This window comes from Erinaceus europaeus, chromosome 4, assembly GCF_950295315.1.
Source record: "Erinaceus europaeus chromosome 4, mEriEur2.1, whole genome shotgun sequence".
NCBI lineage: Eukaryota > Metazoa > Chordata > Mammalia > Eulipotyphla > Erinaceidae > Erinaceus > Erinaceus europaeus.
In genome coordinates, this window is record NC_080165.1 from 139,571,927 (window position 1) to 139,594,370 (window position 22,444).

The 22,444-nt window shown below is 40.4% G+C and overlaps 1 protein-coding gene and 1 long non-coding RNA gene across 6 annotated transcripts in view; one reads left to right on the forward strand and one right to left on the reverse strand.

Annotated features, from left to right (window-relative positions):
• Nucleotides 1–22,444, forward strand: part of FYN (FYN proto-oncogene, Src family tyrosine kinase) — a 265,390-nt gene that overhangs the window by 45,771 nt on the left and 197,175 nt on the right. The window lies entirely within an intron of this gene.
• LOC132538160 (uncharacterized) overlaps nt 17,153–22,444 on the reverse strand; it is a 75,013-nt gene continuing 69,721 nt past the window's right edge. Inside the window, exons 3-4 of one of the 2 annotated variants that reach the window (XR_009549616.1) lie at nt 22,081–22,241; nt 17,153–17,536 (exon numbers count right to left, since the gene is read on the reverse strand). This is a non-coding gene — a long non-coding RNA (uncharacterized LOC132538160). Of the gene's footprint in view, nt 17,537–19,984; nt 21,484–22,080; nt 22,242–22,444 lie in introns of those variants that run through there. The other variant, XR_009549615.1, reaches the window with a different exon arrangement.

Genomic DNA, 22,444 nt, shown 5'->3' on the forward strand with positions numbered 1-22,444 from the left:
GTCCTTGTGCTCTGTAATGTGCATGCTTAACCAGGTGTGCTACCATCTGGCCCCTGATCCTGAAATGTTAAGATAAGCTCTTTTGCGACTTTGTGATGAGAAGATAGTGCTGAGCAGTTGGTTAAACAGGGCTAAAGGTGCTCTTTGAGATCCTAAGGTATAGCTTATTTCAGGGTGAGTTCATATAGGGTGTTGAGAGGAAAACTCATTTCATAATAACAACAGCCAGCTGGGCAATCTTCACCTAGGTTTAGGGAATGCCTTGAGCAGAGGTTCTGAAAAGGTGTCCATATTAATATGGACCCAAGTCATCTCATCTGCTGTGACCAGGACTCAACATCTGGAGTCTCCCCCTAGACTCTTATACTTACAGTCTGTTATGGTGCATCTGCCTTGAATTCAGAGGGGCTGAACAGTGGTAAACCTGGTTGGACACACATGTTATGCACATGAGCCCGAGTTCAAGCCCAGGTCCCTACCAGCAGAAGGGGACAGCTTCCTGAATGGTGAAGCAGTTCTGCAGATGTCTTCTTATCTGTTCCCTTCTCTGTATTCCCCCTCCTCTTGATTTCTCTTCATTTCTATCCAAAAAAAAAAATACTAGAATTCAGGTTTATGAATTATCAATTCATGTCCTGTCCAAAATAAGTCTCTCCCTTTGCCTCTAGCTTGCTCTGTGCAAGCCATTGGATATGCTGACTTCCTTTTGCTAAGGAGAAGGTTTTTTTTCTTTTTAAATATATATAAAGAGGATTAATCTCCAAGGATCCTTCTAGATTAAGAGTCAAATATTCAATATTACCTTAGATATTTTATTTTATTTCCAACTGGGTTTTCACTGGGGCTCAATGCCTGCACCTCTCCCTATTGCTATTTTCTATTCTTTCTTTTTCCTTTCCTCTAAATAAAGGGTGAGAGAAGGGGAAGAAGGAGAGAGAGGTAAAAGAGAGACTAGCACCACTGCAGTGCTTGTGAAGCTTCTCCCTGGAAGGCTCTCCTATGTGGTGGTCCAAGGGTTTGAAGCCAGAACCACATGCATGGTAATACTTTACTGAATGAATCATCTGTAGACCCATTTGGTTGTCCGTATGTCTGTCTTATTTAGATATCTGTCCATCTGCCTTTTTTTTTTTTTTTTTTTAAGAAAATCTTGTGCCAGCATTAAACCATAGGAAATTAACTGTAAATTCAAGACTCTAAAATAGTTCCATTCTCTTCTGTGAATGGGTTGGAGAGATCAAGATCTTTTTGTTCAAGTCCCGCATGACCCATGACTGCAATTGTTAAAGCGAGCATGAGGCAAACCTGAGTACAGTGGCAGGAATATCCTTGCCAGTGAAGCAGGTTGAAGAACTCTCTAAGAAAGAGAAGAAAGCAATTGCAAAAAATAAAAGACCTACTTTACGGGACTGGAAAAAGTAAAGTAGTCTTCATCCATAGGCAACTGGACAATTTGTATAGACGCATTCTAAGCAATCTATCAAGCCACTGTTAGAAAAAAAAAACAGTTATATCAGTTTGGTAACATGCCATATCGATTGCATTTGTCTATATTTACATCCAGCAGGTGGGAAACGAGGCTAAAGAAAATTCTAAGTATATAACAGGAGTAGAAAAACATAAAACATTAGGAATACATTTAACAGAAAGCAGTTGTGCTAATTCTGAGGGAACTTGTGTTCTCATACAGCCCCCACTTCCACCCCATCAGGAGTGGGTTTTGTAACTGTTACCATTCCTCACAGGAAAAGCTATGTCAACTTGTCTTATTGTTTAGCTTTATCACGACCTGAATTGTAATGTCTGTCAGTTTATTTTCAACAAGCCAGCAACACTCCTCTGGGCATTTCCTAATCTATCAAACATCTCTCCATACTCTGGGTCATGGCAAGGGCCAGAGGGCTGTATGTGGCCAGCTTGAATCTCAGACATGAAATGTTCACTCAGAAAGTTGTCATTTGTCTTTATTCTTTGTTCCTGCTTCTCTCTAGAGTATGATGGGGCATTTAATTCCTCAGATGGCAGGAGGATCTATGTAATGAATTTTTACATGCTCTGGTCATTTTAATGTGATCGTCCTTCTTTTAAAGGCTTTAGTAAGTCTGTTGTTAGGACTGTAAAGCTACCTGAGAGAGACAAGGCTTTCCCCATTTTCAGAATTCAACAGACAGCTCCTTAATTGCACTGCTTTAGGTGAACAGTAATTAAGTGGTTTGGGAGAACTCCAATGCTTATTTATAGTAACAGAGGCATGTCATGTATTTATAGTTATTACCGCAAGTCTATTTTTGATAATATCCTTTTGGGAAAGAAAAAAGTCATTACTGTTAAAAGTAGCTCAGATTGATTTTTGGCAGGTCTTGAAATCTAGCAGTGAGCATTAACAGAGTCAAGTATCCCTGTGTTAAAGTACTAAACACAATAAAACTTTTGCAAGGAATCCATCCTGCAAAGTTCTAAGTAAGCTTTTAACATCTTTAAAAAAAACTTGAGTTAAATATATTTGTCAATGTTAATAGTCTTTGGAGTATTATAACATATCCTGATTTTGACAAGATGATAAAAAAAGTCATGACTCCAGATCCTTCCTTAAACTCAGTAGTAAACACAGCTTCAGCATCTTACCCTCCCCCCCCCCACACACACTTTATTCCAGGTGGTGGTGGTGAATGGTGTACAGTAGAGGTGTAGAAACATAGGTACAGCCTTTTATCTCCCCATAACAGCGGTCTATAGGACATTCTTTCTACCAGCTTAGGTCCTTTTTCACCGTTAGACACTGTACACACCCAGGTTTATTGATTTATTTTATAAGAATAGCAGAGCTTAACTTTGGGTTCCAGTGGTGCTGGGGATTGAACTTGGACCTTTGGTGCTTATAAGCATTATGTTATCTTCCCAGTCTACATCTTATTTAATTTTTTTTTAAATTTTACTTTAGAGAGATAAAGAGACCAGAGAACTGCTCAATTCTCGTTTATGGTAGTGCCAGGAATTGAACCTTGGCTCTTGGGAACTCAGACATGATAGTCTACTGTGTAATGACTGTGCTATCTCCCCAGCCCTGAGTTGTCAGTGTCATCATATAATAATAATATTGTTGGGCATTTAATGATTTGTACAGTACAGTTGTTGACACATGGATACAATCTGCATGTTATTCTTTCATCTATTTTTTTTTAAACTTACATATTTATTTTGGATAGGAAGAAATTATGAGGGGAGGAGAAGATTGAAAGGGAGCGAGACACCTGCAGCATTATTTTACCACTTGGGAAGCTTCCTCTCTGCAGGTGGGCATCAGGGACTTGAATCTGAGTCCTTGTACACTTTTGTGTGTGCTCAACCAGTGGCGACACCTTGCATTTTATTCCTAATTTGCATTGACAAGGCAGATTTGCCAAGAAGACAGAAGGAATTCCCATCAAATATTGGATATCTAATGTCAGTGAAACCATTGTTTTGGATTGAGGGACAGATGAAAGTTAGACTCTTTCATTCAAAACATTACATACACACACACACAGATACACACACACACACACACACACACACACACACACACACACACACACGCTGTGTGCTACTTCAGGAGCTCTCTGAGCCTCCTAAATGCCTTTTCATGGAAAGATAGGACTTCTTGACCCAAATGCAGATTGTTCAAACAACCCCTTTGTTTTACACACCTTTCATGCTCATGTCTACCCAGCTACAGACAGGTCTCTCTCTTCCTCTCTGTCTCCTCCTCCTCTCAATTTCTCTCTGTCTCTGTCCAATAATAAAGGAACTCAAAAATTATCTTAAAAGATTGAAAGAAAGGAAGAAAATATGGTTCCAGGCTGTGGAATCTTACTTTCCTTTATGTAAACAGAAAAAAAAAAGATTTCATAGCAGTTTTCAGTTTAGCAGCTCATCTCCTAAAGTATGCTTTGAAGCATACTGTTCCCAGGAGAGGCTCTGTGAAAATGGATCACGTGACAGATGAACTGAGAAAAGAAGCTTGTTCAGTCTTGCAGGCCCCAGTGCATATCAGCAGTTAGATCTCAGAGGGGGCCGTGCGATAGCACAGTAGGTTAAGCGCACATGGCACAAAGTGCAAGGACCAGTGGAAGGATCCCAGTTCAAGCCCCTGACTCCCCACTTGCAGTGGGGTCAGTTCACAAGCGGTGAAGCAGGTCTGCAAGTGTCTATCTTTCTCTCCCCCTCTGTCTTCCCCATCTCTCTCGATTTCTCTGTCCTATCCAGCAACAACAACAGCAGTAACAACAGTAACAATAATAACTACAAGGGAAACAAAAATGGAAAAAAATGGCTGACAGGAGCAGTGGATTCATAGTGCAGGCACAGAGCCCCAGCAATAACCCTGGAGGTGCAAAAAACAAACAAACAAACAAAAACACAGGAATATTCCCTCTGCAAAGATGACTGAGTGTCTTGCCTTTTTTAAAAAAATTGTGGCCACATACATGATACAAAATGTACTGAGAGAATGTTTTGCAGAAAATTGAGAAACTTTACCCATGTATCAACAACTGTATTTACTAGATACCATTAGTTCCACAATAAAAAATAAAAAACAACAAAAGAACTACCTTAGCTATAAGGTTGTAAACTATAGAGTTTGGTAGTGTGGAGTGTATTTACATTGTTGTCAGCCATTGCCAAGAGCTATTTCCTCTTGCAAAACTGAAACTCTTTACCCTTCAAACAATTTCCCCACTCTGCTCTCTCCAGTCCCTGACAGTTACCATTCTTCTTTTGATTTCTATTCGTTTATCCTCTCTGGGATACTTTATATAAGTAGAATCACACACTGTCTTTTTTGTTGTTGCTTTAGGACTGGCTTATTTTACTTAGCAAAATATTCTCAAGGCTCATTCATGTGTCAGCCTATGTCAGGATCTTTTTTTTTTTTTTTAAAAGACTGAATAATATTCCATTATATAGACATGTACTACACGTTCGTCATCTGTTCAGTCTACGTTAGTGCTTGAGTTTCTCCTCCCTTCTGGCTATTATGAACTGTTTTGTCATGAATATTGGCATGTAGGCAACTCTTCAAGAGACAGAATTAAAACAAAGAAAAGCCTCCAGGTGCAGTGGATTCCCAGTGATAACCATAGTGGCAATAAAAAAAATAATTAAAAAAATAAAAGTAAAGGGAGAGAGAGAGAGAAAGAGATAGAAGAGAAAGCACCTTGTTGCCTCTGTGTAGTAACGGACTGAAGCAAAACTTTATGGTGAGAGGTAATAGAATTCAGAACCCCTTTTCCCCCCTCATCTCCCCAGAGAGTAAAGAATGCCACCTGGTCAAAATCTAAATGGGCTTCTGCAAAGGGCTTGTTGTGTTGATGCAACCTAATTGGCCTTTCATGTGGTTTCTGAATAATTGAGGGGTAATTGTAAACACTGTAATTGTGTGGGTAGGTGAAATTTCAAACAGTCAATTTGCCTTCCAAGGATGGAAGGGGTATGTGGGGCCAGGCCAGTAAACTGAGAAAAGAAATGTCCTTCTCGGGGGTTGGGTGGTAGTGCAGCGGGGTAAGCACACGTGGTGCAAAGTGCAAGGACCTGCAGAAGGATCACAGTTCGAGCCCCGGCTCCCCACCTGCAGGGGAGTCGCTTCACAGGCGGTGGAGCAGGTGTCTTTCTCTCCCCCTCTCTGTCAGAGAGGGAACCTCCTCTCTCCATTCCTCTCTGTCCTATCCAACAATGAACGACATCAACAACAATAATAGTAATCACAAGGCTACAACAACAAGGGCGACAAAATGGGGGGGGAAAAAAAAAAGAAAGAAATGTCCTTTTTCCCCAGGTCTCCGTGCACCTCAGAAGCCATTGTGGTCGGCCTTTTCTAGGATGAGTTCAGAATGTCCTAGCCATTGGTGACTGAGAGGCAGGCGTTACATGGCTAGACACCCTCAAGCGCCCATTTTCACTACTGAGCACACTGTTTTCAAGATGGATACAGGTCTGAATGGCTTTATAGGGCTATAAGAAAATCGCCAGGGAGGTTACTGTAACTATTGTTGCGGTTTTGGTGTTGATGGGCATGAGGACATGAAGGGAACACGGAGCCGGGGAGAGGATGCTCAGTCCCACAGAGGCTTTGAACCGGAGTGCAAGAAGGGCACAGGACACCCAGCCTCTTCACTTCCTTGACCTCAGCAGATAATGATACCTCACACTGTGGGATGAGAATGTCATAAACTCCCTGAGATCCTTAGATGAAAGCGGCTACTTATGAACAAAGTGTCATTATTATTAAGAGACTTTGCTGTTCTGTAAATGAGTGCGGGGGCTTATTTCCTCTGGCTGTCTAACTCTAAATGAGTTTAGATCTGACCTCTCATTGGCCGCCTCCCACCCACCCAGGCTATTTCCCCAGAATCACAGTTCTCTGTGGAGGTGCTGAGATGAAATGGAAAGAGCACTGATAAGAGGTTGGGAAACTGTGTGTTGCCTTGGGCAAGCCACTTCCCCTTTGGGGGTGGTGGTGTGTCAGTTTTCTCATTTCTAAAAGATCCTTTTTTAAGGCTTCTAACAGCACTGTAGCTCTGTAATGGTATCAAAGATCAAGCAAAAAAAAAAAAACTTTATATCACAAATGTTTATCGACTGTCTCCTGTGAGCAAGGCACTGTTCTAAATCTGTAGGAGAAAATGATTTTGTTTGGCGGGGAGGTGATCACAACAGGCAGTAACCATCAGTATGCAAGTTTATAGTTTCTGGAAGGTGATGTGTTCTGTGCAAAGCCAAATTATTGGGAAGAGGCACTGGAAATACAGGCAGGAGTGCCGTCTTAAGATGGAGCAAAGAGGAAATCATTCATTATGAGAACTGTTAGGAAATCAAGTGTTTCAGTAATGGGAGGCTGGAACCCTCTCCTTTGACGTTTTTTTTTTTTTTTTTCTATAAAAGAATCTGGGTCTTTTTAGATTCAGAGATGTTTCTTGTTTGGATATAAAAGGATTAGCCCACGGATCCTTTTGCAATCTTTCTTTCTGAGTGATTCAGTGGTTTATACATGGGTTGTTTCTGACTGGACATATGTGTGCATGTTACTTCTACCGCATAAGGAGTAGTACAAGTCAAAGTAAGGACCCAACTGCCAGCACCATTCCCAGCTAACTTTTAAAAGGCCAACTAATGTGCCACAGTAATGTAGCCTTCCCAACCAGCCATTTTACAAGAGGAAAACTCAAACACAGAAATGCTAGTGACTCACCAGAATCAGACTGAATCAGGGCTGGGTAATGGCACCCAGTGTCCGTCCAGCCCTCTGACCATCAGTCACTGGCCTCCCAGCGCCTACTTACATTCCTTTTACAAGCAGGCAAGCCACTTGGTTGTTTTTACTTCCCCTTCTTTGCAACTTATGGGACCACCGCCACTCCCAAGTTTGTATAATTAAATCATAACAAGAACTGCGAGCATTTTCAGACTAACCATTATGTCTCCAGACCCACAAAATCCAGCTTGGTAAACGCCAAACAAATACAGCCCAATAACAGTTATTTTATTGGCAGTAACTTTGTTTTATTTTGTTATTATTATTTTTTTTGTCCCCAGAGTTACTGTTGGGGCTTCGGTGCCAGCACTCTGAATCCATCACTGCCAGAGACCATTTTTTCCTCTCCCTCCCCATTTTATTTGATAGGACAGAGAGAAATTGAGAGGGGATAGGAGATAGAGAGGGAGAGAAAAAGAGACACCTGCAGACCTGCTTCAATGCTTTCCACTTGTGAAACAACCCCTACAGGTGGGCTTGAATTTGGGTCCTTATGCTTAGTACTGTATGTGCTTAACCAGTACAGTACTGCCTGGCCCCCGCGATAAATTTAAAGTAACTTTTTTTTTCTTTTTTCTTTTTTAGATTATTAGTGATTTAATAATGGCTTACAGGATTATAAGATTATTGGTTATGATTACCACACTGCACTGACCACCAAAGTTCTGTGGATAAAAAGACAACAACAATCAAAGATATGTATTTATTGTAATAAAATTAAAAATAAAGTAGCAAATTTTTAACTTAAAAATTCTTTTATTTTATTTATTCCCTTTTGTTGCCTTTGTTTTATTGTTGTAGTTATTATTGTTATTGATGTCATTGTTGTTGGATAGGACAGAGAAAAATGGAAAGCGAAGGGGAAGACAGAGATGGGGGAGAGAAAGATAGACACCTGCAGACCTCCTCCACCTCCTGTGAAGCGACTCCCCTGAAGGTGGGGAGCTGGGGGCTCAAACTGGGGGCTCAAACTGGGGGCTCAAACTGGGATCCTTCCGCTGGTCCTTGCGCTTTGTGCCACGTGCACTTAACCCGCTGCATTACCGCCCGACTCCCAAATTTTTAACTTTTATTTCTCACACAAGATTGGTTTATTTTTATAAGACAGACACCAGCTCTGGCTTTGTGGTGCTGGGGATTGAACCTGTATCCTGTTGGACCTCATGTATTTAAATCCAGGGTTCGACTACTTTGCTGTCTCCCAGGTTCCCCATGGCAGTGCTTAATGCCTCTCTTTCTCTTGCCATCTCTCCTCACACTCTTGCAGTCCTTACTCTTCTACTTGCCCTCTTGATTCTGCTTCATAAGGCCGGGATGGAAACTTTCCCGTAGAGAGTAGGCAAGGAGAGGAACCAGGAAGGTGGAGCCAGAAGCCAATTTAGCAGTTGGAGGAAGTGAGAGCCTGGGAACATGTGTTCTTAATTTCCGTTCCTTTACACCACTGTTTACTGCTGTGCTGTGCTGGCTGGCCGTTCATCTGTGCAAATTTATATAGCTGAGCCCTCATAGAAATCCTAAGCTTGTAGGTATTGATAACTTCACTTTACTGATAAAAACAAACAAACAAACAAAAAAAAACAAACTGGAGTCAGGAACTTGCCTGGTATGCTAGGTAGAGACTGTTAGAATTTGACCCCAGGTCTATCTACTTTAAAAAAAGTTAAGAGAAAGGTAACTAGAATGCTGTGAACTCCAGTTCCATCAGGACCTGAAAAGAGAACAAGGGGGAAAAAAGGGGGGGGGGGAGGACACTCAGAAGCAGTAAGCGTGACTTAGAAAGGAAGAGAAGGCAGGACCATAGGAAAAAAAAATGGGCAAATATATATATATATATATAAATATAGGTAGAAATAACAGTTAACTCATATCTGTGATCTTGGGAGAAATACTGCAGTTTCCAGTGGAGGGAAAGGGGACACAGAACTCTAGAAGTAGGAAAGGTATGGAATCATACCTCAGTTAGCTTATAATTTTGTAAACTAATATTAAATCATCGAAAAAGAAAGTTTTAAAAAATCTTGGAGGAAACCAACAAGCCAACACAACCTCCTGTATGGAGCAGCCTCTCAAGTAACGTGTCGTCACGCTGGTGTCTCCATGTCAGTTGCCGGACTGCTGGGAAGCAGGATTATGAAGCTAACTCTGGTGTTTACGGCAGAGAATCCTGTTTTGGTCAGTATTTTGCAAGGGTGGCAGCTTAATGGAAAAGAGGGTGCTTCTCCCCCCCCCCCCCCCCCAAAGATTTGTGGAATAGAATCTTTGTCTTACTTGAAAACACAAGGAAGACCAGAGCTTTTCTGCTTGTAGCCCAGAGAGGTACCAGTAAGTTCTGTGGACCACACATTGGACACCTCAGAGTTGATAGCTTCCTGACACCTCAGTCTTAGAAATTGTTTTTTTGTTTGTTTGTTTTGTTTTGTTTTTAATAACCAATTGAGTGCTAATGTCAAAGCCTGGCTAATCTGAGGAAATGCCTGTAATGCACAAAGGTGGAAGCTGGGAGGAGCTTTGAAAAATAACAGCAAACTTTAAGGAGTTCCTCTGTCACAAAGTCAAAATACAGATACTTTATGACAAACATGTAGATTCGGTATATGCATTTGTGAATGCCTAAACACCGTAGGAATAAGGGTGCATACTTAGATGTATTTGTAGCTCCCTAACACTTACTTTCAACCAATAACTTGGTTGAAAGCTAGTCTCCATTTGATCAGAGGAAGGGAAGGGTCTTAAGTGGAAGAATTGATGGAGACCACAGAAGTATTTGTATTTGCTTGCTAACCCTAAGCAAATACGAAAAGAAAACCAGAGTAATGGATGAGAGCAACTAAGGCAAACACAGAGGAGACACAGTGGCCTCAAAGTCTAGGGCAGAACTCCATGTGAGCTGAAGACAAGGAACAGAGACAGGGATACACACTATGCACAGAGACAGACACAGGCACTAGACACAAATCTAGCCCAGTGCTCATAAATCGTCGTATAGGTTTCTGTTCTAACTGATGGTGGAATCAAACTTTCTCCTACGTTTCAGTCCAGAGTTCAAGTCTGACATGCTGAGGGTTTTCATGTGAAATTCTTTTTCCACATGCTTCATATTGCATTGGTTGAATCAGAAGGTGAGTTATTTAAAAATAGAGTCACTATTAATCCCCCCAATAAGAAAAAAAGCATACTCCAAGGCTCAAGGACCAGCGTGGGGATCCCAGTTCGAGCCCCTGGCTCCCCACCTGCAGGGGAGTTGCTTCAGGGGCGGTGAAGTAGGTCTGCAAGTGTCTGTCTTTCTCTCCCCTTCTCTGTCTTCCCCTCTTCTCTCCATATCTCTCCTATCCAACAACAACGACATCAATAACCACAACAATGTTAAACAACAAGGGCAACAAAAGGGAAAATAAATAAATAAAAAAAAATTTTTTTAAAAGTAGAGTCACTATTATTTGTCATAATCCAAATTCATCCCTTGCTAATAAACTGTGAAGACCAGAGCAAAGTAAGTAAACTTACAATGGTCTTGATGGCAGTGACCCATCCAATGATGTTATTACAGAGAAATCATTACCAGTCAGATTCTTTATTGCTTGCAATAGATGTTTTTTAACTTTTGAAAGTTTGCAATGAGGGTGGTTTTTTGTTTGTTTGTTTTTGTTTTGTTTTTAAGGCCACGCACTCATGTAAGATTACCCGTGATTGATGTCTTCCCGTTGTGGAGATCCTAGGCTCTCTAAGCTGCTATAGAATTTCTGCATGTTCTGTGTCCATAGTGATGATTTTATGGACTTCTTGCTTTCGGTTCCCGAGACAAAGTCATACAGTGAACTGATTAAAAATAGCATTGTGATGAAATTATTGGGTGTGCTGTTCTAATGTAAATTGGCTATAAATAGGAAGTTCTTTCCTGAGGAAATTTGATAAGCTGACAGTGAAATTGAGCACTGAGATATTTTCTGTGAGAATTTCCGGTTCTCTCTCATACTTTCCTTTTAGAAATTACCAGTTAATTTGTACTTCCCACCCAAACACATATTTTGACACTTTTAGCAGCTGAGATATGTTACGTTTACCTGATACAAGAATTTGGATGAAATGTTCACGAGCAGAGTTTGGGAGTGTGTCGTGTAAATTCTTAAAGGGAAGCCAAGCAAGCTATTTTCAGTGCAAATACGGGATATTTAAAAAATAGAAAAGAGGAGATGGTTTTTATTCACCAAGTCTTTGCCCTTACAAACATGCAGAAAAGTCCTGTTGTTTAAGAATAAAAATTTTACTTGGCATTTCTTCCTCAGCACCTAACGTGAAGAGTCACAGTGCCTGAGATGCTCTACAGACATAGTAAACCTGGTCCTGTGTTGTTTTATTTGTTTTTTGTTTTGTGTTTTTAAGAAAGCTAGCATTTACAAGTCAATATTTCAGGGCTGGGTGGTAGCAGCGGGTTAAGTGCACATGGCATGAAGCGCAAGGACCAGCGTAAGGATCTGGGTTCAAGCCCCCGGCTCCCCACCTGCAGGGGAGTCACTTCACAGGGGGTGAAGCAGGTCTGCAGGTGTCTGTCTTTCTCTCCCCCTCTTGCCTTCCCCTCCTCCATTTCTCTCTGTCCTATCCAACGTCAATGACAGCAATAACAACAACAACAACAATAATAACAACAGTGATAAACAAGGGGAACGAAAGGAAAAAAATAGCCTCCAGGAGCAGTAGATTTGTACTGCAGGCACCAGCGATAACCCTGGAGCCAAAAAAAAGTCTATATTTCAATCTAAAAATGAATCTCACTCATAGATTCTCTTTAAAAATAGGTGGGTCTGCAGTCTGGGAGATCATGCAGTGGATTGAGCAGCAAACATGCTAGCATGACATCCTGAGTTTGATCACCTGCATTGCATATGCCAGATTGATAAGCTTGTGTTCTCATAAATAAATAAGTAAATAATTTTTTAAATATTTATTTACTTATTCCCTTTTGTTGCCCTTGTTGTTGTTGTTTTTATTGGGAAATTAATGTTTTACATTTGACAGTAAATACAATACTTTGTACATGTATAACATTTCCCAGTTTTCCATATAACAATACAACCCCCACTAGGTCCTCTGTCTTCCTTTTTGGACCTGTGTCCTCACCCCCCTCCCCCAGAGTCTTTTACTTTGGTGCAATGTGCCAATTCCATTTCAGGTTCTACTTGTGTTTTCTTTTCTGATCTTGTTTTTCAACTTCTGCCTGAGAGTGAGATCACCCCATATTCATCCTTCTGTTTCTGACTTATTTCACTTAACATGAAGTTTTCAAGGTCCATCCAAGATTGGCTGAAAACAGTGAAGTCATCATTTTTATAGCTGCGTAGTATTCCATTGTGTATATATACCACAACTTGCTCAGCCACTCATCTGTTGTTGGACACCTAGGTTGCTTCCAGGTTTTGGCTTTTACGAATTGTCCTGCCAAGAACATATGTGTACAAAGATATTTTTGAATGGGTGTGTTGGGTGCCTTAGGATATATCCCCAGGAGAGGAATTGCAGGATCATAAGGTAGGTACATTTCTAGCCTTCTGAGGGTTCTCCAGACTGTTCTCCACAGAGGTTGGACCAATTGACAGTTCCACCAACAGTTCAGGAGGGTTCCTTCGAGCCCACAACCTCTCCAGCATTTGCTGCTGTTACCTTTTCTGCTGTATGACATTCTCACAGGAGTGAAGTGGTATTTCATTGTTGTCTTTATTTGCATTTCTCTGACAATCAGAAACTTGGAGCATTTTTTCTTGTGTTTCTCAGCCTTTTGGATCTCTTCTATGGTGAATATTCTGTCCATGTCCTCCCCCCATTTTTGGATGGGGTTATTTGTTTTCTTGTTGTTGAGATTTGCAAGTTCTTTATATATTCTGGTTATTAGCTTCTTGTCTGATGTATGGCATGTAAAGATCTTCTCCCATTCTGTGAGGGGGTCTCTTGGTTTGTATAGTAGTTTCTTTAGCTGTGAAGAAGCTTTTTAATTTGATGTAGTCCCATAGGCTTATGCTTGTCTTAGTCTTCTTTGTAATTGGATTCATTTCATTGAAGATGTCTTTAAAATTTATGTGGAAAAGAGTTCTGCCAATATTTTCCTCTAAGTATCTGATAGTTTCTGGTCTAACATTCAAGTCCTTGATCCACTTGGAATTTACTTGTGTATTTGTTGAAATATAGTGGTTCAGTTTTTTTCTTCTGCATGTTTCAACCCATTTTTTTCCAACACCATTGGTTGAAGAGACTCTGCTTTCCCCATTTAATAGTCTGGGCACCTTTGTCAAAGATTAGATGTCCATAGGTGTGGGGGCGCCCTTGTTGTTTTTCTTGATGTCATCATTGTTGGATAGGACAGAGAGAAATGGAGAGAGGAGGGGAAGACATAGAGGGTGAGAGAAAGACAACTGCAGACCTGCTTCACTGCCTGTGAAGTAACTCCTGCAGGTGGGAAGCCGGGGGCTGGAACCGGGATCCTTACACCGTCTTTGTGCTTTGTGCCATGTGAGCTTAACTGGCTGCACTACTGGATTATGTCCTTCTTAAAACTTCCCCCTCGGGTGGAGGGTAGATAGCATAATGGTTATGCAAATAGACTCTCATGCCTGAGGCTCCGAAGTCTCAGGTTCAATCCCCCACACCACCATAAGACAGAGCTGAATAGTGCTCTGGTTAAAAAATAAAATAAATAAATAAATAAAGGTTAAATCTTCCCCCTCTTGTTGCTTGTCTGATTGAGTTGGTTGACTGGTTCTCTCTCTTAATACTGTCTTCTGTTAACTACACCATCTTCTGAGTTTTTCTTCTGCTTATAGCTTATGTCTCTGAGTCTTTTATTCTGGCTTCACCTCTACTCTTTTATTTTGGCTTCACCTCTACTCTGCTTCCATTACTATTATTTAATAACCAAGTATACTTGAATATGCAGATTATATACGATCAGACAATAATGGAGTAATGTAGGTGCATGACTTAAAAAAAAAACCTCCTTTCTACTATTTTTCTCATTGAATGTCTCTTTTCCTAACCCCTTTTATTATAATACAGTTTGTATGCTATTCAGTGTAAACCATATCACTTAATAGATACTGCCCTTAAAATTCAAACAACCAGTGCAAGGGCCGGCATAAGGATCCCAGTTCCAGCTCTCAGCTCCCCACCTGCAGGGGAGTCGCTTCACAAATGGTGAAGCAGGTCTGCAGGTGTCTGTCTTTCTCTCCCGTCTCTGTCTTCCCCTCCTCTCTCCATTTCTCTCTGTCCTATCCAACAGCGACGACATCAATAACAACAATTACTACAACAATAAAAACAACAAGGACAACGAAAGGGAATAAATAAATAAATATTTAAATACAAACAAACAGGCAAAAAAAAAAGCCAACTAGAAGATGACCCCTGGTTGACACAGGTAGATAGATCTCTACCATAGGCAGCTTATGACCTGCCAGCTTCTTAAATGTTGGTGTTTCCCAGCATAGGTTATTATGTAAACACAGTGCTTAGTGCAGCGTTTATGGTGGTGTGTCTGTTTCCTTACTTTTTTTTTTATTATCTTCCTATCAAGAACCTGTCAATATATATCCATAAGCAAATAAATGAACATTGGTTATTTTTGTTCATTCAATGAGATCATTCTAATTTATATTAATGCTCAATGTTAAATTATTTCAGAATTTAAAGTCAGACACAGTATCCTAAATTCTGCAGTAAATACATCATTATAATCAGATACCACTATCTTTTTCTCTCACGTGACTACCTATCAGTAATACGTATTAATTGTATTTTCTTTCTGAAGCCTTTTCACCACTTGTTTGGGCAGGAATCACCAATAGTGATTGTTTTTATTTTGCATGTTTTAAATGAGCGTGTTTTGGCATCTTTCCAGGGCAGATAATTTTTTGTGTACAAGTTTTTCATAAAAGTATCATTGATATTTAAAGAGAATATAAACGCATAATGGCCATACAAACAGAACTGACTGAATACAGCATCCCTTCAGTAGGAAAGTAGTTGAGGTTGATGAAATGAGCCTTGTCAGATACAATTTGAGCTCTGTTGCTGAAGTTTCTCATTCAGTAGCACGCTGCAGTTAGTAGTCCTGATTTAAAGAGAAACCAATGAAAACATCTATGATCTGATTGCCTCAGGGTGCCTTCTAAACTTGTGTCACAATCGTGTAATATTCCTGCATTTGTGGGGTGAAGAAAATTACGCGTGGGAGTTTGGAATTGTTCCTTATTTTGATTTTGTCAGGGGTTGATAATTTTCTTGCTCCTGAGTTGAAATGAAATTGTTAAATATTCTTAATACCACTCTCATTGGATCCTCCGGAGGAAACACCAAAGGTGAGTATGTGAAAGAAATATTTTAAAATATTATTTGTGTATATTTTATGAAATGGGAGAAGAAGAACTAACTTGTCATTAGTAGTGAGTTGAAATTAGTTGGTCACTAACAGTCCAGATCAAAACATGATTACTACATGCAAATTTGAGAAGTATGTAAACAAACATAATTAGGAAATAAAGAAACAGGGAAATGGAAACTACATAAAGACCTCTGCAATGCACATGTCTATTAAACTAATTAAAATCCTGCCCAAGGGGTTACTGGAGTGGCTAAAACCCAGTTTAATCTGGGTCAAGGTCTGGGGGAAGGTGGTTCAAATGCTGTTTTTTTTTTTAAGAAAGGTTCAGAGAGAGAAGCGACTAATAAGTTTCAGAGGACTGTTATAAAACAATAATTTCTCATTGAGTCTGGATGACAGAAAGACTTGAAAACTGGAATAAAACTTTTACAGGGAACAAAAAGGAAATAAAAGTGATTATGTCCACACTGACATCTTGTATTTGTATATTGTACAATAGTTTACCGATTCCATCTGGGGCTGTTGCTTTATCTGTGTTAAGTCATGGTGAACTACAAGCCTTTTTGAAGACTGACTCTCTAGGGTTTAAGGTGTAGCCTGCCTGAATAGAGGGAATGAGGAGAGAAGAGGGATGAGGCCGGATTTACCCTGAATCCCTGGTTATAGGAAGATGACTGTGACTCTGCTCTGAGCAAACGGGGAGTTTGGAGAAGCAAAAGACACTAACTGTTCTTTCAAGAGAAGGGGAGATTAACTTGCTGGTGAACTTTAAAACCCTGATGAGTTTAAGAGCCTATGTCCTGGTGGAGTGAGGCTGGGTGGGGTCTCGTGAAGTGGTCCAAGAGGGCCAGAGTTAGGCAGTAGAGGGAGCTGATGAACTAAGGGTAGAAGCAAGAGGGAAGTAACTCTGAGGGGGTAAAGTGAGAGTCAAGTGATGCTTCTAAGTCAGGGAGCTGCCAGGTTGCTACAATTTAGAGAAAACAGCAGCATGACAGCATGAGATCATGTTTTGTATTGTTTATTTGCAGTTTGTTGAGCTTTTTATCCCTTAGGAAATAGCTGTAGCTCAGATGGAGACAACTCCTGAGTAGATGAGGCACATGACAGCAGCATAGGAGGAAATTACTCAGAAATAGCAGCCACCAGGCAAATAAAAGTCAAGTACACATTACCATGAAGGAGCTATGCTCTTGAGGTGGGCTGTGGTCTGGGCTCTTCTCAGTAGGCCTGTGGGCACTGAATGGCACAGGCCTCTATACCAGCTGGGCAGCTTGTAAATGAGCAGTTCTGGCACCAAACAAGTGTGATTGCAAACTATTGCCATCAGTGAAAAATGAAACTCAGTGCTCATGCCAGTACAGTTATCTCCATACACAGTAGTGCCTCAAAAAAAAAAAAAGCAAGCCCACAACCAGTTTAGTCAAACCAACCCAGCCCCCACCATCCAACCCACATACCTGAAATATGGAAAATGTTTTGCTTGTTAGTTAGGTGTGTACAGTTGCTACCCAGAGTACCCACCTGGACTGGACTGTCCCAGGTCTGTTTCTCTCACCTCTCAGCCCTTCTTTTTGCTCTTGTGCAGAATGATTTAGGGGGGAAATAGTTGGAGAACCCAAGCACTGGTGTGGCCCGAGGCAAATTTCAGCAAATCTCTGTCATTCAGACAAATGGCACCCAGCAGAGGCAGCTTGTCTGTCATCCACACATGTGTGCTCTCTCTGTAGTTCTCACAGTTGGCTGATTGTTTAGGGCACATGCGCATAGATACAGCATTTGTTGGCCCCACTCCTGCTTTCAGAGGCTGGTCAGAAATGTAGCCAGGCACTGTTGTAACCACACAGTGCCCCCAGTGGAGGAGTTGCCCTTTTCTTTTGAATCTAAAAAGAGATACTTTGTCATTTGTCTATCAGGGATACTTGTATTTTCTCCTGGAGTGAAAACAAAAAATGACCAGAAGCCATTCGCTATTAATACAAGTCTTCTACTTTAAACTCAATCCAGCACTCAAGAAAAGCAATGTTCCTGTGCCAAGTAACGTGAGGTCTTCGTGTACAGAGCTGACAGATGGGAGTCCATTGATGGCAAATGCACTTGGATGCACACAGAGTCCAGGAGAGCATCCGTGAATTGTAAGGGGACTGTGAGGGTCACTCAGACAGCTAACAAGGCTGGGTTCAGAAAGGGAATGGACAAAGAAAGGAAAAATAGTCAAGTATGCATTGAGATTCTCTTTTCAGCATGATGGGTACCAGGACATTTATTGCAACTGTTTTCAAAACAGATGTGCCTAGTGTTCTGTCTGCTTGAGCCATGATAAGGAATAAGAGGCAAAACAAAACAAAACTTCTAGCCTGGCAGTACCTGAGAAGTCAAGAGAAGGAAACTGTCTCACATTATTTGATTGTTATCTATTTCTTAATTTTGTCTTTCTCCATAGTTTGTGTATGTGGGGTAAAAATTAAAAGAAGAATCCCCTTAACTGAATAGAAAATATTTTAGTTACTGTTTTTTTTTAAATCTAGAAAGTATTTTTTTAATCCAGAAAGTATTTTTTAAAAAGTGAAAATTCTTCATGTTTTACCTATACCATTCTCCCCAGTCATTCCCACATGCAAACATAGGTAGACTTACATATAAAAAAGTAAGACCATACCAAAACTGTACAGCATTTGAATTCCAGCAAATCTGAGTATTTGATTATTCAGCTATGAGAGTACATGGTTACCCAGAGTTTTATAAATACCTATCTAATGGATAATTTTGTTTGTGTTGATATTTATTTATAATAAAATTTTTATTAGAATGAGAATAAACATAATTAAAAGACATTTTGGGCAATTCAAGCTGTGTGAACATTTCAGGTTCTTCTAACTCACTGTCCAGATCTTCTTGGCAAGCAGAAATCATGTAACAGCTTTCTCTATTCTTTGCGAAGATGTTTGCAGGATGCTGCAGATATAGCTAGCTCATCTGTACTGTGGGATACTGGAGTTAGAGCTCACCTATATACCACTTCTGCTCCCAGGAAAACAGTGACGTGATTTTGCTTTTGATCATCTGTGAACAGAATGATTTTGGGCAGTTCAAGCTGTGTAAACATTTCAGGTTCTTCTAACTCACTGTCCAGATCTTCTTGGCAAGCAGAAATCATGTAACAGCTTTCTCTATTCTTTGCGAAGATGTTTGCAGGATGCTGCAGATATAGCTAGCTCATCTGTACTGTGGGATACTGGAGTTAGAGCTCACCTATATACCACTTCTGCTCCCAGGAAAACAGTGACGTGATTTTGCTTTTGATCATCTGTGAACAGAATGATTTTGGGCAGTTCAAGCTGTGTAAACATTTCAGGTTCTTCTAACTCACTGTCCAGATCTTCTTGGCAAGCAGAAATCATGTAACAGCTTTCTCTATTCTTTGCGAAGATGTTTGCAGGATGCTGCAGATATAGCTAGCTCATCTGTACTGTGGGATACTGGAGTTAGAGCTCACCTATATACCACTTCTGCTCCCAGGAAAACAGTGACGTGATTTTGCTTTTGATCATCTGTGAACAGAATGATTTTGGGCAGTTCAAGCTGTGTAAACATTTCAGGTTCTTCTAACTCACTGTCCAGATCTTCTTGGCAAGCAGAAATCATGTAACAGCTTTCTCTATTCTTTGCGAAGATGTTTGCAGGATGCTGCAGATATAGCTAGCTCATCTGTACTGTGGGATACTGGAGTTAGAGCTCACCTATATACCACTTCTGCTCCCAGGAAAACAGTGACGTGATTTTGCTTTTGATCATCTGTGAACAGAATGACTCTCAGCTTTTTATGTCTCATTCCATGTGTCTGGTCTGGATTTTTTAAGAGAGTTGAATAGTACTGGAGTAACAAAATTGGTGTGTTATATTCCTTTTAAGGGAAGTCAACTCTTCAAATAGAATAACACATAATGGATATTTTTAAAGCATTCACACACATACATACCCCACCAGTGTATCTGCCTTGCATGTTGAAATTATCCAAAATTATATTTCATAAATACTTTGAAAGTAGGGAATTAAAATTTTCTCTGTCCTCATGCTTATGTGTTCAACAGTTAGATCCTGATTTGCATTTCTCCCCCTACATGTGAGTTCATTTCTCTTGAAAACTTTTATTATAGCCTAGGAGGCAGCACAGAAGATTTCTGAGTTCAGTTCCCAGTATTGCATGTACCAGAGTGGCTCTCTTCTCCCCCCCTTTCTCTCTCTCTAAAAAATTATCATATATATATATATATATAATTTTATTTATAAAATGGAAACACTGATAAGACCATAGGATAAGAGGGGTACAATTCCACACAATTCCCACCACCAGAATTCTGTATCCCATTCCCTCTCCTGATAGCTTTCCTATTCTTTAACCCTCTGGGAGTATGGACCCAGAGTCACTATGGGATGTAAAAGGTGGAAGGTCCAGCTTCTGTAATTGCTTCTCTACTAAACATGGACATTGACAGGTCGATCCATACTTCCAACCTGTCTCTCTCTCTTTCCCTAGTGGGACAGAACTCTGGGGAAGTGGAGCTCCAATACACATTGGTGGGGTCGTCTGCCCTGGGAAGTCCGGTTGGCATCATGGTAGCATCTGGAACCCGGTGGCTGAAAAAAAGTTAAGATAGAAAGCAGAGCAAATTGTTGACGAATCATGAACCTACACGCTGGAATATTGCAGATGAAGATTTGGGGTCTCTATTTTGGAAAAAGCTAGTAGGTCTAGTTTAGGTATATTCCAAGGGGCCCATGACCTAACTAGTTTTTGCCTGTGCCTGACATCTAATATGCAAGTGACCTAAGTTATTGTCTGGAGGAATGGTGTCATAGTTGGAAAAAGGACCAGAAAGCTGGATCAGGGAAGAGAGTAGCTCCCAAATATGGGGAAAATGCATAAAGATTGTTAACTGTAAACCCCACCATTTGATCGGGGGCCCATAGTTAGCCCAGGAGCCTATGTAACTTCTGCATCCCTGTAGGTTTTAGATCACATTCCGTGGTCACGGGTAGGAACATTCTAGGCTGTGCCAATTTCAGGACCCATCATCCTCGGGTGATAGGCAGAGTATGCTATCCACCCCCCCTTTCAGAGAGTGGAATATTCCCTACCATTGTTGATTCACATTGAGGGCCAGGTCGGATAGGGGCCCACAAAGGGGTCCGTTATGTTGTTCCTGATGGAGATGACCAGTGACAGTGGTAAGAGGGACCTGCTAGAGGTCTAGGCCCATCATGATGTCTGTTTGGGAATCCCAGGACTCTCTGAGTAGGACCCCAGGTGATGGGGTGGCCTGGTAGTGACTAAAGAGTCATTAAAGTATGCCAGTCTCTTGCCCTTATTCAGCTTTGTAGTCCTTACTTTGTCTGACAAGGTTAGTTTTGAAATTTCCTTATATGTTTTTCATTGCATTTTTGTAAGTACATAGCAAGTATAGCATTAATTCAGAATAAAATTCAATAGAAGACTCTTAAGCATTTGTTTTCTGTAACATTAACCTTTAGAAATACTCTTATGGGGAGCTGGGCAGTAGCACAGTGGGTTAAGTGCACATGGTGCAAAGCACAAAGACCTGCATAAGGATCCCGGTTCAAGCCCTTGGCTCCCCACCTGCAGGGGGCTCGCTTCACAAGAGGTGAAGCAGGTCTACAGGTGTCTTTCTCTACCCCTCTCAGTCTCCCCTCCTCTCTTGATTTCTCCATGTCTTATCCAACAACAATGATAAACAAGGGCAACAGAAGGAAAAGATAGCCTCCAGGAGCAGTGGATTTGAAATGCAGACACTGAGCCTCAGCGATAACCCTGGAGGTAAAAAAAAAAAAAAAAAAAAAAAGAAAGAAAAGAAAAAGAAATACTCTTATCACTGTTATATTCATAATTTTTTAATATACTTGTATATTACATTTTAATGCACTTCATATATATACTCATATATACTGTATATATAGGCTTTTAATGAAACTTTTATAGACTATGATTATACAAATTCTTATGTAATGTTTTTCATATTAGGGAAGATCACATTTAAGATGTGTTAAATTCACAGCTCTAGTTATATTTATTAAATTTCTGCCAGGAAAATCTAAACATTTGCAATAAAAACAAAAACAAACAAATCACTTTTTTTTTCCGCCTTGGGCTTTTACTTTATTTCATTTTTCATGAAAATTTGGAACCTCATTCATGAAATATGACTATCGTTTTCCTCTCTACTTTTGTCTTTAGAACCAAAACGCCATTAGTAAAATCTACTTCTAGAAGTTTACTGAATTGTTAGGTTTTGTTTTCTCCCACACCATTTGGCCTGTTTGTAATAAAAGTGGCATCAGAATACATTGTTGGCATGGAATTTTTAAACTCTTCCAGATCAATCGTCGGTTTCTCTTTAAGTTAGCATACCTCAAGATGTCATCGAAGTCACGGCCATCTTGAACCGTGATGAGAGTTGAAGCTTTTAAATGCTATTTCCAGGGTGGCCTGTATATTCTACTTCAGATCACGTCTTACTGGGGTGGATTGAAAGGAAGATCCATCTTCCTCCATTGTCATGGTGCCTTGTGCTTATGCCAGTAGAGAAAACAGAGCTATAATGGGAGCGCTGAAGTAACAAAGTCTCCCTTGCCTACCCCCCTTTCCCCAAATGAAAAAAAAAAAAAAAACCCAAACATTTTCTAGTTTCCTTCATACTTCTTTGATAGCACTCTGGCTTCCACACAAACACTATTACCATACAACGAATATCCCTGTTACACTGACACTCCTT